The sequence below is a fragment of the Peromyscus leucopus genome, chromosome 13 (genome assembly GCF_004664715.2).
Source record: "Peromyscus leucopus breed LL Stock chromosome 13, UCI_PerLeu_2.1, whole genome shotgun sequence".
NCBI classification, from domain to species: domain Eukaryota; kingdom Metazoa; phylum Chordata; class Mammalia; order Rodentia; family Cricetidae; genus Peromyscus; species Peromyscus leucopus.
The window spans coordinates 39,290,997-39,303,080 of record NC_051074.1 but is presented as its reverse complement, the minus strand read 5'-3'; positions in this window follow the sequence as shown (position 1 = coordinate 39,303,080).

Sequence of the window (12,084 nt, the reverse complement as noted above, 5' to 3'; positions counted from 1 at the left end):
AACCATTAGCCCGTCTGTTATTTGCTTTCATCCTCAAAGGATGGAGAGAGAAGGAAAGGAGAAAAGAGATACAAGGAAACCTTGTTCTGGAGGCCTTGGAGAGGAAGGTAAGGTAAAGAAGGGTGGGAGTGAGCAGTGTGGAAGTTTCCGGGCAGCTAACCAATCTGTGGACCTAACTCTACTCCATCCCAAGACTCTATCACCATATTTCCCTGTGCATGGCTGTTCTCATCCCAAGTCTTTGGCAGTTCCCTGCTCAGGAGAGCTGTCAGAACAGCCCAAACTGAAGCACCAGAACTACAGCTTTCTTCCAGAGGTCAAAGGGTCACTTACACAGCAGGCAGACCACCCATGGTGGCAGTACACAGATGCCACAACCGACCTCTAGCTCTTAGGCATCCAGTCAGTTTGCTTTTGACTCTGGTGAGCCCATTCTTTAATCTCAGCTGTACCAAGCTGCCTCCTCTCCTTTTCCACCCAGCCTCCAACCTCCTCTAGGATGCCTTCTTGATGATCTCCATGGAAACTGCACATTCCTTCTCCCTGCCTCAATAAAGGATGGAAACGCTGTGTGAGGATGCTGCTCATGCCTGCTGCAGGAATGGTCCCTGCCCTCCTCCAGGCAGTGACAAAGACGAGAGAGATGCCAGTGGAAGCAGGCTTGTGGCTAATTTGCTGGAAATCAGCCTCTTAACTGGAGACCCCTGGGGTTCACAGGAGTCACAGGATACCAAACTTGAAGCTTCCTGGAGATTACCAGTAGGGTGGGATTTGCTGCATTCCCCCAAGAGCTCATTGCCCAGGTGGGTTCCAGACACAATTTCCCTGGGTCTGGAAGGGAGAGGAGGTAAAATGCATTTCTCAGTGTGCATCCTAATGGATGCAAAGGTTCTGTTAGCATCTGTTTTCCAGTGCCCTCTCTCCTAGAAACAAGCCTGCCTCTCAGGGGGTTGTTTTAAGATCCAGGCCTAAGAGAGTTCCTTGTCTCCAGAAGGACACATTCCACCCCCTACTCCAAGCCACAGTTGTGAACTATACTCACAGAAGTGTTCAAAGATAGGAGTCATAGCACCTAAGTCATAGCACCATCCCTATCCTCCAGAAGATAGCGGCTTCCAAGGCTTTCTTCTGGCATGATGGCAACAATATCTCTCCTAGAAAAGTTCTGGCATAGGAATATAGGATTATTTTTTTTTTTGAAACAGGGTCTTTATGTAGCCCAGGCTAGCCTCAAATTGCCTATTTGACCAAATGGCCTCCAACATCTAATCTTTTTTTTGCTTCCCCCTCCACAGTGCTGGGATTTTTTGGGGTATGCCAGGCCAGCACTCGACCAACTGAGCTACGTGCCCAGCCCCTGTATAAGGTTTTAAATATCACAGTCAATTGTTTTACTTGATATCAAAAGAAACAAAAGGTCAAAAAAGTTGCATGACAATGACCAAGGTCATGTATCCAGCGGTGGCCCTGAACTTGAAGAACCTCTGGCCTGTATTGTTTCCACAGTATAGAAGGTCAGAGTAAGACACAAGAAACTCTAGATATGGTGTGGCAGGGGGTAGGAGGGAACACAACATGACACAGACCATAAACTCGTAGTTTTTGAAAGACAAGCTTGCAAATTTTACTAAAACTTTCCCACTAAATATTTTTATTTTAAAATGCTGCAAAAGTTCTCTAGAGATTACCTTTTCTCTTTTATTGTAAAATGCTGTAAAAGTTCACTAGAGATTACCTTTTCTCTTTTATTGTAAAATGCTGTAAAAGTTCACTAGAGATTACCTTTTCTCTTTTCTGTTTGTGTGTTGGTTAGCCTGGCGCCTTACCACACAGGCTCTGTCTTGCCAGCCAGGCAGATCCCCCATAATGATAAATGCAATCTATTTTAAGAGTAACCACATTTCAAGGATATACTTTGACCTGTGACTCATCTGTGGAGACTCTGTGGAGAAGAACTTCTGAGAACATTTTGAAGGTTGAAAATGAACACAGGACCAGGGACCCTCAGCTGAATCTGAAGATCATATCGTGGTGATAGTAACTCCTAGTCACTACACTCTTGTGCCATGCCTGGTCTCTGGGGAAATTTGTGAAGGCGATTTGGTGCCATCCTATGCTTTGCCCAATGAGTTACCAATGCTACCAACCAAGATCCTAACTCAAGTGAAGAGGCAGAGAGAGCAGGCTGGCACACACCAGGAAACAGGCTAATTTTAGGTCCAGGGACAGAGTGAGAATCATATTTGAAGGTGGCCTCTTAGATAGGAATCTTTGAAGATTCAGAGCTAATTGTTGGCATCTAAGGTTCTCCAAGAACTAGCACATAGAAGATGACAGGCCTAACGGAAGAGACACTGACTAGGAAGCTCTATCAGGTACAGATGTATAAAACTATTCTAGGCAAATAGAAAAACCATCTTTACCATAGTCCATTGAAGCATCTCTGCAGTCTGTCTCACTTCACAAGCTACATTGATTGTTTGTGTGAGCCCTGTCTTAGAGTTCCTATGGCTGTGAAGAGATACCATGACCATATCAACGCTTATAAAGGAAAGCATTTAATAGGCATGGCTCATAGTTTTAAGAGGTTTAGTCCATTATCATCATGCTGGGGAAACATGGTGGCGTGCAGGCAGACATGGTGCTGGAGAAAGAGCTGAGAGTCCTACATCTTGATCCTCAAGCAACAAGAAGTGAACTGATCTAGGTGTCGCTTGAGCATAGGAGGCCTCAAGCTGGCCCCCAAAATGACACACTTCTTCCAACAAGGTCACACCTGCTTCAACAAGACCACACCTCCTAATAGTGCCACTCCCTATGAGCTTATGGGATGGGGAGGGGGTCAATTACATTCAAACTACTGCTGGGGGATGGTCTGTAGGTCAAATTGCTCTGACTGGTCAATAAATAAAACACTGATTGGCCAGTGGCTAGGCAGGAAGTATAGGCAGGACTAACAGAGAGGAGAAAAGAAAGAACAGGAAGGTAGGAGGAGTCACTGCCGACTGCCACCATGACAAGCAGCACATGAAGACGCTGGTAAGCCACAAGCCACAAGCCACGTGGCAAGGTATAGATTTATGGAAATGGATTAATTTAAGCTATAAGAACAGTTAGCAAGAAGCCTGCCACGGCCATACAGTCTGTAAGCAATATAAGTCTCTGTGTGTTTAGTTGGTTGGGTCTGAGCTGCTGTGGGACTGGCGGGTGAGAGAGATTTGTACTGACTGTGGGCTAGGCAGGACCAGAAAAACTCTAGCTACAAACTACCACAGCCCCTATATTCCAATCCTTTTACAAAAGGCAGCTATAGCTTGACCAAAGAGTTCAGGAAAGAAAATGGACAGACAGACAGCAAAAACATGAACTCAAGGACTGACCAGATTATTCAGAATCCCATTCATCTCACTCTTCCTGTTAAAAACCAGCTGTGAAAATATAAAATTCCTTTAGTATTTTCTTTCCAGTCAATTTTGTGGGAGTTTTCTGGCTTAAAGCTTCTAGAGAGAAGAAATTCAAAGTCAGAACCATTTAAAAGCGAGCCTCACCGTCAAGTCTGAGTAGGGCATACTGTTCCCTGCATTCGCGCCCTTGGCAGTAGTGGCCAAGAACTTTTAGGTTCATTTCCCTTTCATTTTCACTCCATGAAACCCAGAGGTATGTTCTGGTGTGGGGCCAACTGGTGCATTTATAGTTTGGCAATAAAAAGATGTGAGATAGGAAAAATAAAAATTCCCCCTGATTAAAAAAATAAACAATATAAAAAAAAATGTGTGGGCAATCAACGCTAATCCGATGGACTTTATGTTGCAGCCCTGAAATCCGATGTCTGAATGTTGATGCAGAACAATGTCATTAGTGGGACGCTGAGCTGAGCATGGGAGATCACACACACTCTGCTTGAAAGGGGGTGGAAAGGTGGTTAGAAGGAAGAGGGGAGGGAACCCCAGTTTCTCTTTTCCTTACAAACAAAACAGAGTGCTGTAACACCCCCTCGGTGAGTGAAAGTCAAGGCTAACCCCAGGTGCATTAAGTAGCCTGGGAGTCCAGGAATCTCTAAGTGGGGAGTGGTGCTTCTCCTGCCCACTCGTGACCTTCAGCAAGCTGACACCTCCTAACCCAAAGCAGAGCCCCTGCACGGACCTGCTCTCTCTACACACCGACCCAGGGAGGAGAGGGCCTATGTGAGCTTACCTCTCCATGACCCCTTCGATCCCATCAGCTGTGCAGAGCCACATCTGGGAGCCACATCTGGGACCCAGCTGAGCTCAGATGTTGGAAGGGCTTATCACACCCTTCCTCTGGGGATTGCAGGGATGGGAGGTGAGAAATCACCAAGCAGGCAACCCCCTCTTAAGAGATGAAGAACATGTGGAGAGTTAAGAGTAACCCCTGAGGCAGCAAACTTTCCCCAAAGTTTACTTCCCCTTTAGGATGGAAGAGCCCTATGGGATAGTCCTGCTAAGAGGTAGGCCTGCTGAGAAAAGGGTCTTTCCTAGCACGTCAAAACTGCCTAGTACGATGCCTGGCAGAAGGTAGAGATTGAATACTTTCTTGTTAAACAAATGCAGGGATGAGTGATGAGTGCCTTGAGCACAGGTCCATATGTGGTGGACACCTATCACCTCACTTTCTTCCATCTCTGCTCCCCTTTTCTTAATCAAGGTCTCCTGCTCATGAGCCACTCTCTGTTTCCTAACACTGGGAAGATGGGGACCATGAGGAGCTCTCTGTGCTTGTGACTGGGTTCAGGCTGCGCTTTCTCCCAGGGGTCATCACCTCCTCAGGCTTATGGAACAAAGGACTCCAACATGAGAAGGCTTCAACAACAACACTTATTTGGTTGCCATGTTAGAGTACAGAAGCCCACAGTCAAGGTACCCACAGAGTTGGGTCCTGGTAAGATATCTCTCCTTGTCCTACAGACAGGAGGATGCCTCGGCATTTGGCTGTGTGTGTGTGCTCACTTGGCCTTTGTTTATGCAAAGAGCGAGAGCTTATCTCTGGTGTCTCTATAAGGACACTAATCCTGAGATATCAGCATCTCACATTATGACTCCATTTAACTTCAGTTACCTCATTAAGGCCCTGCCTCCAAATCCACTCACCTCGGGGGTTGCAAGTTCACCCAACAAAGCTGGAGAGAATGAGTTCAGCCTGCAACCCGAGGCAAGATTGGCTGTGCTCGGGCCCCTTCATAGACTTCCTCTAGTTGTCCCTAAAGCATGTCTCTAGATCACGAGAATCTGAAAATCATAGGCGTGCTTGCCCACAGCTGAGGGAGGGGCCACCTTCCAGGCCACATTTCATCAACTGGCTACCTGCAGCCCCGAAATTCCGGAGGAAGATCGTGTCCCCCTTCCCCAGAGAGTGGCTAAAAGACAGTTGTTTCTGAGGGCCGTGGAACTCAAAATGCCAGTTGGTTCATGTTCACATGTCCCCTTGTGGTGTGGGAAGGCACCCTTGAGGGGCAAATGCAGGCAGTTTATGATCCGGTAATTCAGGGCCAAGACTGGGGTCCACTCCCCGCATAACGTGCCATGAATATGGTTCAGACTTATTGCATACTTTCCTAGCTTACTGTGGTGGACCTTTTAGCCCTGCAGGCATGATGTACACCTTCTTTTGTTCTCATCTCCTTGGGCAGGCCACAGGTGGAGGGACCTTACCCTCCCCTTTGCTCCGGGCGTTTCCTATGTATGTTGGGCATCCCGCTGTATTATTTCTTATTCCATCACGCTTTCACCTTTGAATGTGTCCCGATTGGAAACAATCAATTCTATCCTCCCTTCGGCTGTGAAATGCAAGCGCTCAGACAGAAGTTGTGGGGATAGAGCAGTGGAAGCAGTCTGTAGCAATGGGATAGCTGTTCATCTGTCCCTCTGCGCCGGCTGCAGCATGTACAAGGTGCTTAGGCACACTTCCTCCTGGAGGAACTTGCTGCTTATGTATAAGACATGGGACTCAAGCTCCCTGGTCTCTGGAGAAGAGTGCAGGAAGGTGAACAGCTGTAGCAGAGCACCTAATTAATCAAGGCCAAATGCACGGTAGGGATGGAGGATGAAATACGACTTTGTCCACAGAATTCTCCAGACGACAGCTTCGCAGCTGTAGCATGGGAAAGGCTGGCGAACCAGCTCAACAAACTATAACACAGAAGAATGAAAATTCTCACATAGTTACGAAACAGCCTCACCCCCTGCTCCGGGCCCCCAGGTTAAGGACTGAGAAACGGCTTGAGGCATTTTCTTAATTCCAAGTCCTATGTCCATTTAACACTCCTGTCACTTTGCTTCTGGGGACCGAAGAGCTGGGGAAGCTGGAAAACAGGTGGGACCGTCTGGAGCATCCGCTCTGACCTTTGACTGACTGGTTGGGTCAGCTCTCACCTTGCAGCTTCCCTCTGGCTCCCTCAATTCCCTTCCCCAGATGCTGAGGTCTGTGTGTCCTGATCTCATGACCTCTCTGAAGCTCTGTCGCCATCTTTGGCAGTCACTCACTCCATGTGCTGATCTCCGCTTGTAGGAAACGGCTGCCATCAAGTTGCAGAGGATGGCTCAGAGCCCTGAGTTTTCAGGGAGCCCCCAAATCATTCCCCTGTTCTTGTAATGTCAAGTCATTCTTATTGTAATTTTAATATTGTTAATATTTAATTCTGAAAGCAAATAATGTATTCACACAGAATAGCATTTAGAATGTATGCAGTTCCTCTACAGAGTTGTGTATTTTCTTCAGAGATGTTTGTTCTCCCCTGTTCTTCATGATTTTCCTTTAAAAAGCACAAAATGGAATATAAAAGATATATTGTCTTTCACTGAAAAAAATTTAGTGTTGTTGAGAACTTCATAAATGAGCACTGCATCTATATATCATGCCCATCCTTCCCTCCCCTGAAACGCTAGTGTGTCCCACCCTTTCCTCCCAGTTATCACCTCTTCTTATTAGTGTTACATATACTAATATATACATATATTTAGCACTGCTCATGTGTATATGCATACAGCCTGACCACTTGAGATTAGTCAAGAAGGAGCCCTGTCCTTGGAGAAAACTGCTTCTATCTATCTATCTATCTATCTATCTATCTATCTATCTATCTATCTATCATCTATCTATCTATCTATCTCTGTCACTGTCTCTGTCATCTCTCATCAGCCATACCTCTTAATCTAAGAGTGGAATCATGTGGAATTTTCCCTGTCCACAATGGTATGTCAACCAGTATTGTCATTATGCTGATCTTGTTTAGGCAACCATACTGTTGAGATTTCATGGGTGCATTTTCCCTGTCGGATCTACAGAACACCATCGAGCAGTAAGAATTTTAAAAAATATATTTATTTTACTTTATAATATACATATACATATTTATATTTTATGTCTTTTATATGAACGCATGTCTGTACATTGGTACCTGAGAGCTAGAACAGGCCATAGGTCTCCTGGAACTGAAGTTATAGAAGGTTGTATGTCACCATATACACGCTAGGAAACAAACCCCGGTCCTCTGCAAGAGCAACCAGTGTTCTTAAGCATTGAGCCATCTCTACAGTCTAAAGCACTCTCTTAAAAATAAACTTTTCTTTAGAATAGTTGCAGATTGGTAGAAAAGTTGCAATGATAATATAAAGAGTTCCCATGATCTCCTTCCCTCAGCCTCCTTTACTAACACCTTATCAAGGTATGTAACAATTAATGAAATAATATTGATATGTTATCATGCAGAAACTCATTGCTTAGTGGGTTTTTTTTCTGTTGTTGGTTACTATCTAAACTAACACATTAAATTTCATTATTGTGTCACCTTATGTTTCTATTGTCTAGAATTTCTCACCTTCCAGTGTGTCTTGATCTTGGCAGTTTGAAAAGTATTGACCAGGCATAAAATTAATTTCATCTTGTCTTTCAAATATGATTTCTCAGAAAATTTTTTCTCATTTCAGATTAGAGTTCAAAGTTTTTTAACCAAAGAGATGAAAGACCTCTACCAGGAAAAAATTTAAGACAATGACGAAAGAAACTAAGAATCACACTAGAAGAATATAAAGAACTCCCATCCATGCTCACCGAGCAGCAGGATTAAACTGTGCAAATAACTACATCACCAAAATCACTCTAAAATTCAAAACAATCCCAGTCAAAATTCCAGTGATATTCTTTACAGAACTAGGAAAAAACAACCCTAAAATTCATTTGGAAACACAAAAGACCTGAATAGCCAAAGAAATTCTAAGAAAAATGAATAATACCAGAGGCTTCACAATACTATATGACAAACAACTCAACTCTACAACAGAACCATAGTGGAAAAATAAACACACAAACATGCAGGCCAAATTAATGATGAGAGAGAAGTCCTGGGTGTAAACCCACACAGCTACAGCCACCTAATTTTGTGTCAAAAATATACATTAGGGAAAAGACAGCCCCTTTAAACACGGGTGCTTAGAAAAGATATCCACATGTTGAAGGATGAAATTAGTATCAACATCTCTCATCCTGCTCACAATGAAAGCAACTCAAAATGGATCAAATGCTTTAATATAGGATCTAAAATGCTGAAAATACAGGGAAAACACTTGAAGATACTGGTACAAGTAAGAACTTTCTGAAATGGACTTCAATAACATAGTAAATAACCCTAAGAATTAGCCAACGAAATTCCATGAAGTTCGAAGTCTTCTTCATAGCAAAGGAGACAATGACCAGAGCAAAGAGGCAGCCGCAGCATGGGAGGAAATCTTGTTAACTGTACTTCAGACAGAAGCTAGCATCTAGAAGATACAGAGAACTTTTTAAAAAACCCAAATATTCTAATCAGTCGATGGGCTAATGAACTAAATAGATAGCTCCTGAAAAAGAAAGGAAGAAAGACAAAACTACTTTTTTTTTCAAATTCAATGTCCTTAGCCATTAGAAAAGTGCAAATTGAGAGTTCCTTGAGAGCCCATCTCATCCCAGTCAGAATGATTATCACTGAGAAAGCAAATGACAGCAAATTCTGGTGAAAAGATGGGGGAAGTAACCTCTGTTCACTGCCAGTGGGATGTAAAAAGGTACAGCCATTATGGAAGTCAGTGTGGAAATTTCTAGAAAAATTTAAAATAGAATTAGCATAAAACTCGCATATACCACTCCTTGGCGTATCCCCAGAGATGCTTGCATATCCATGTTAATTGCCATTCCAATCACAACACGAGAAAGTTCAATCAGTCTAGAAGTTCATCAGCAAATGAATGGATAATAAAAAAAAGTAGTCCACATACACAATGGAATGTCATTCCACTGTTTAAAAAAAAAGAATTATTCATAGGAAAATGGATGAATCCAAAAATTACATTAAGCCCAGACTCAGAAAGACAAGGACTGCAAGTTTTCTCTCATATGTGGACCCTAGCTTTTAATTTTTCATGTGTGTGTGTATGTATTTTCATCTGTGTGTATGTATAATGCAATTTTTGGTCTGTGTATATATTTATGAGTTCATGTGTGTGTGCATGTGCTTGTGTGTATTTGTAAGTATGACTGTATAGATCATAAAATTTAAAAGGGACTACATATGGGGGGCTAGGGGAAAAGGGGTCTTAAGTGGGAAGAGACCAAAGAGGTATTACCTGTGATATGAAGGTAAAAACAGGGCTATTAGGGGGAGATAGGGGACCAGAAGGAGAGGGCAGGAGAACGGGAGAGGATCCATTAGAAGAAGGTGTATATGAAAATGCCATAATGAAATCTATTTTATATGCTAGTTTTTAAAACTAGTTTAAAAAATAGGAGAAAAAAAGACTATGGTTCCTGGTTTTACATTACTACTAGAGATAAGATGTCATTTTCACAACTATAAAAATGACTGACAGCTTCTAGATAAGCTTTGCCTATCTGTGAATTTACATCTTATTTCTCTTTGCATATGAATATGAAAGTCACTAGGTACAGTCATATACCACATCCTTAAATGGTTTAGTTTTATGTAAGTGTTAAAGATGAGAAATGGTCTAATGTTTGGAAGGCCCAGGAGGTAAGTGCTGAAGAGACCCCACCCCCACCACCACTACCACCATCAGCTGTCACTCTCTCTGACTTCTGGCAGGGTAGGACACTGCTTGAATTCTGGTGGGTGTTCCAGGAGCTCTCCACCCACAGCCTTCCTGTGGCTCCTCCCTGTGAGCTCACTTTCTGTTCAGAGACTGCCTAGGAAGGAAGTCAGGACCAGGTCAGGTCCCATCCCTCCATCATAACAGCAGGATGTTGGGGCTGCACATCACCGTAGACGTCATCTGTTGCAAAGTCCTCATTTTACAGTGGGAGGCCTGAGATGTCCAAGGTCACACAGCTGGTGAGAGCCAACGCCTGTGCCAAAGTCCATGCCCTTCACTTTTCAATCTGGGCACTCACCATGGTGTCTGCCTCTGCTTAGAGTCCGGCACCTACCTTCAGTGAAAACCTGGAAATTTTACTTAAACAGAGCTCCAGAGCTAATCTCAAAGAGAGCAAGTCTAACTGGGATGAAGCTTTCCCGCCTTGAAAGAGAGCATTAACCCAATGGGGGACAATCACGGAAGATGTTGTCGTGTTAATAAATGTCAAAGTTGCATCTGCCTGCCACACACAGTAAGGCAGCAGAGCAATGCTAATCATTTAAAGGACATCTGAACATTTTACTAATTACAACACCAACAGCAGGGTCCGCTCTTGGGAATTTTCATTTCTTTTTCACTGAAAGATAGAAGCGGTCAGGTGGACAGGGTTGCTCTCTAAGAACTTAAATCTTACCTCCCTGCTCCTGGGTAACCACAAACCACATACGACGACCTCTCCTCTTGTTTGGCCACACCTGCCTTCTCCTTTTCTATTTTGTCCTTCCTGCTTCTTTCTTTATCATCTCCTATGTGGTCCCTTTCCCTCCCAGAGCCTCTCTGCTGCCTTTATTTGTATAACGAAGGGACTACACCAGGAAAACTCATGAGTTCCTCTTTTCGTCTGGAGATTTTTTTTTTTTATTATTTCTCCGGTAACAAACCAGCTCTAGTCAGAGGGGCCTGAGAGCCTGATGGTCTTTTGCTTGAAGATATATTTAAATAGGTGCACTTTTTTTTTTTTTTTTTTTTTTTTACAAAAATGTAGTAAGCTCCTGTACCAGTTTATTTCATGTCAACTTGTTATGAACTGGAGTCATTTGGGAAGATGGAACCTTAATTGAGAAGAAGCCTCCATCAGATTGCGCTGTAAGCAAGACTGTGGTACATTTTTTTTTTGACTACTGATTAATTCGAGAGGGCCCAGCCCTCTGTGTGGTGCCACATCTGGACAGGTAGTCTTAGAATGTATAAGAAAAGCAGCTGAATTTGAGCCTTGGGTGTAGGGCAGTGAGTAGCATCTACCCATGGTTCTGCTTCAGTTCCTGCCTCCAGATTTCTACCTTGAGTTCCTGCCCTGACTTCCCCTCAAGTTGGACTATAAGCTATAACATGCAATAAACCTTTTCCTCCCCATGTTGCTTTTGGTCATGGTGTTTCATCATAACAACAGGAGACAAAGTAGGACTTTTCACTAGCTGGTTTTGTCCAGGCTGCAGCTAAATCCCTAGAGGGGTCCAACTCCTCAAACTGAGGACCGACATCAAATGTAAAAGTCATCTAGAAGAGTAGAGTCACCAGGGACCTCAAAATCACATCACAACTATACCAGATGTTAAGTGCAAATAACGTTGTTGTTAAAATGCTAGTCTGTTTTTAATTGTCGGTATAGTCACTGTCCCAAGGATCCTGTGTCAGCCTATTAGGAACTTTTCTCATTCACCTCATTGTGTGTGTGTGTGTGTGTGTGTGTGTGTGTGTGTGTGAGAGAGAGAGAGAGAGAGAGAGAGAGAGAGAGAGAGAGAGAGAGAGAGAGAGGGAGATCCTCCACCCCACACAGTATGAGATGATACAGCACCCAACCCTGAATAATTGAGACCAAGAGCAATTTATTAGTCACCTATGCCTTCTAATCATGGGAAGAGAGGCCACGCCTTTCGGGACCACGTGAGGATTGCACTTAGGAATAGATTGAGTGAGTGGGAGCTGTGTGAGGCAGACTTCACAG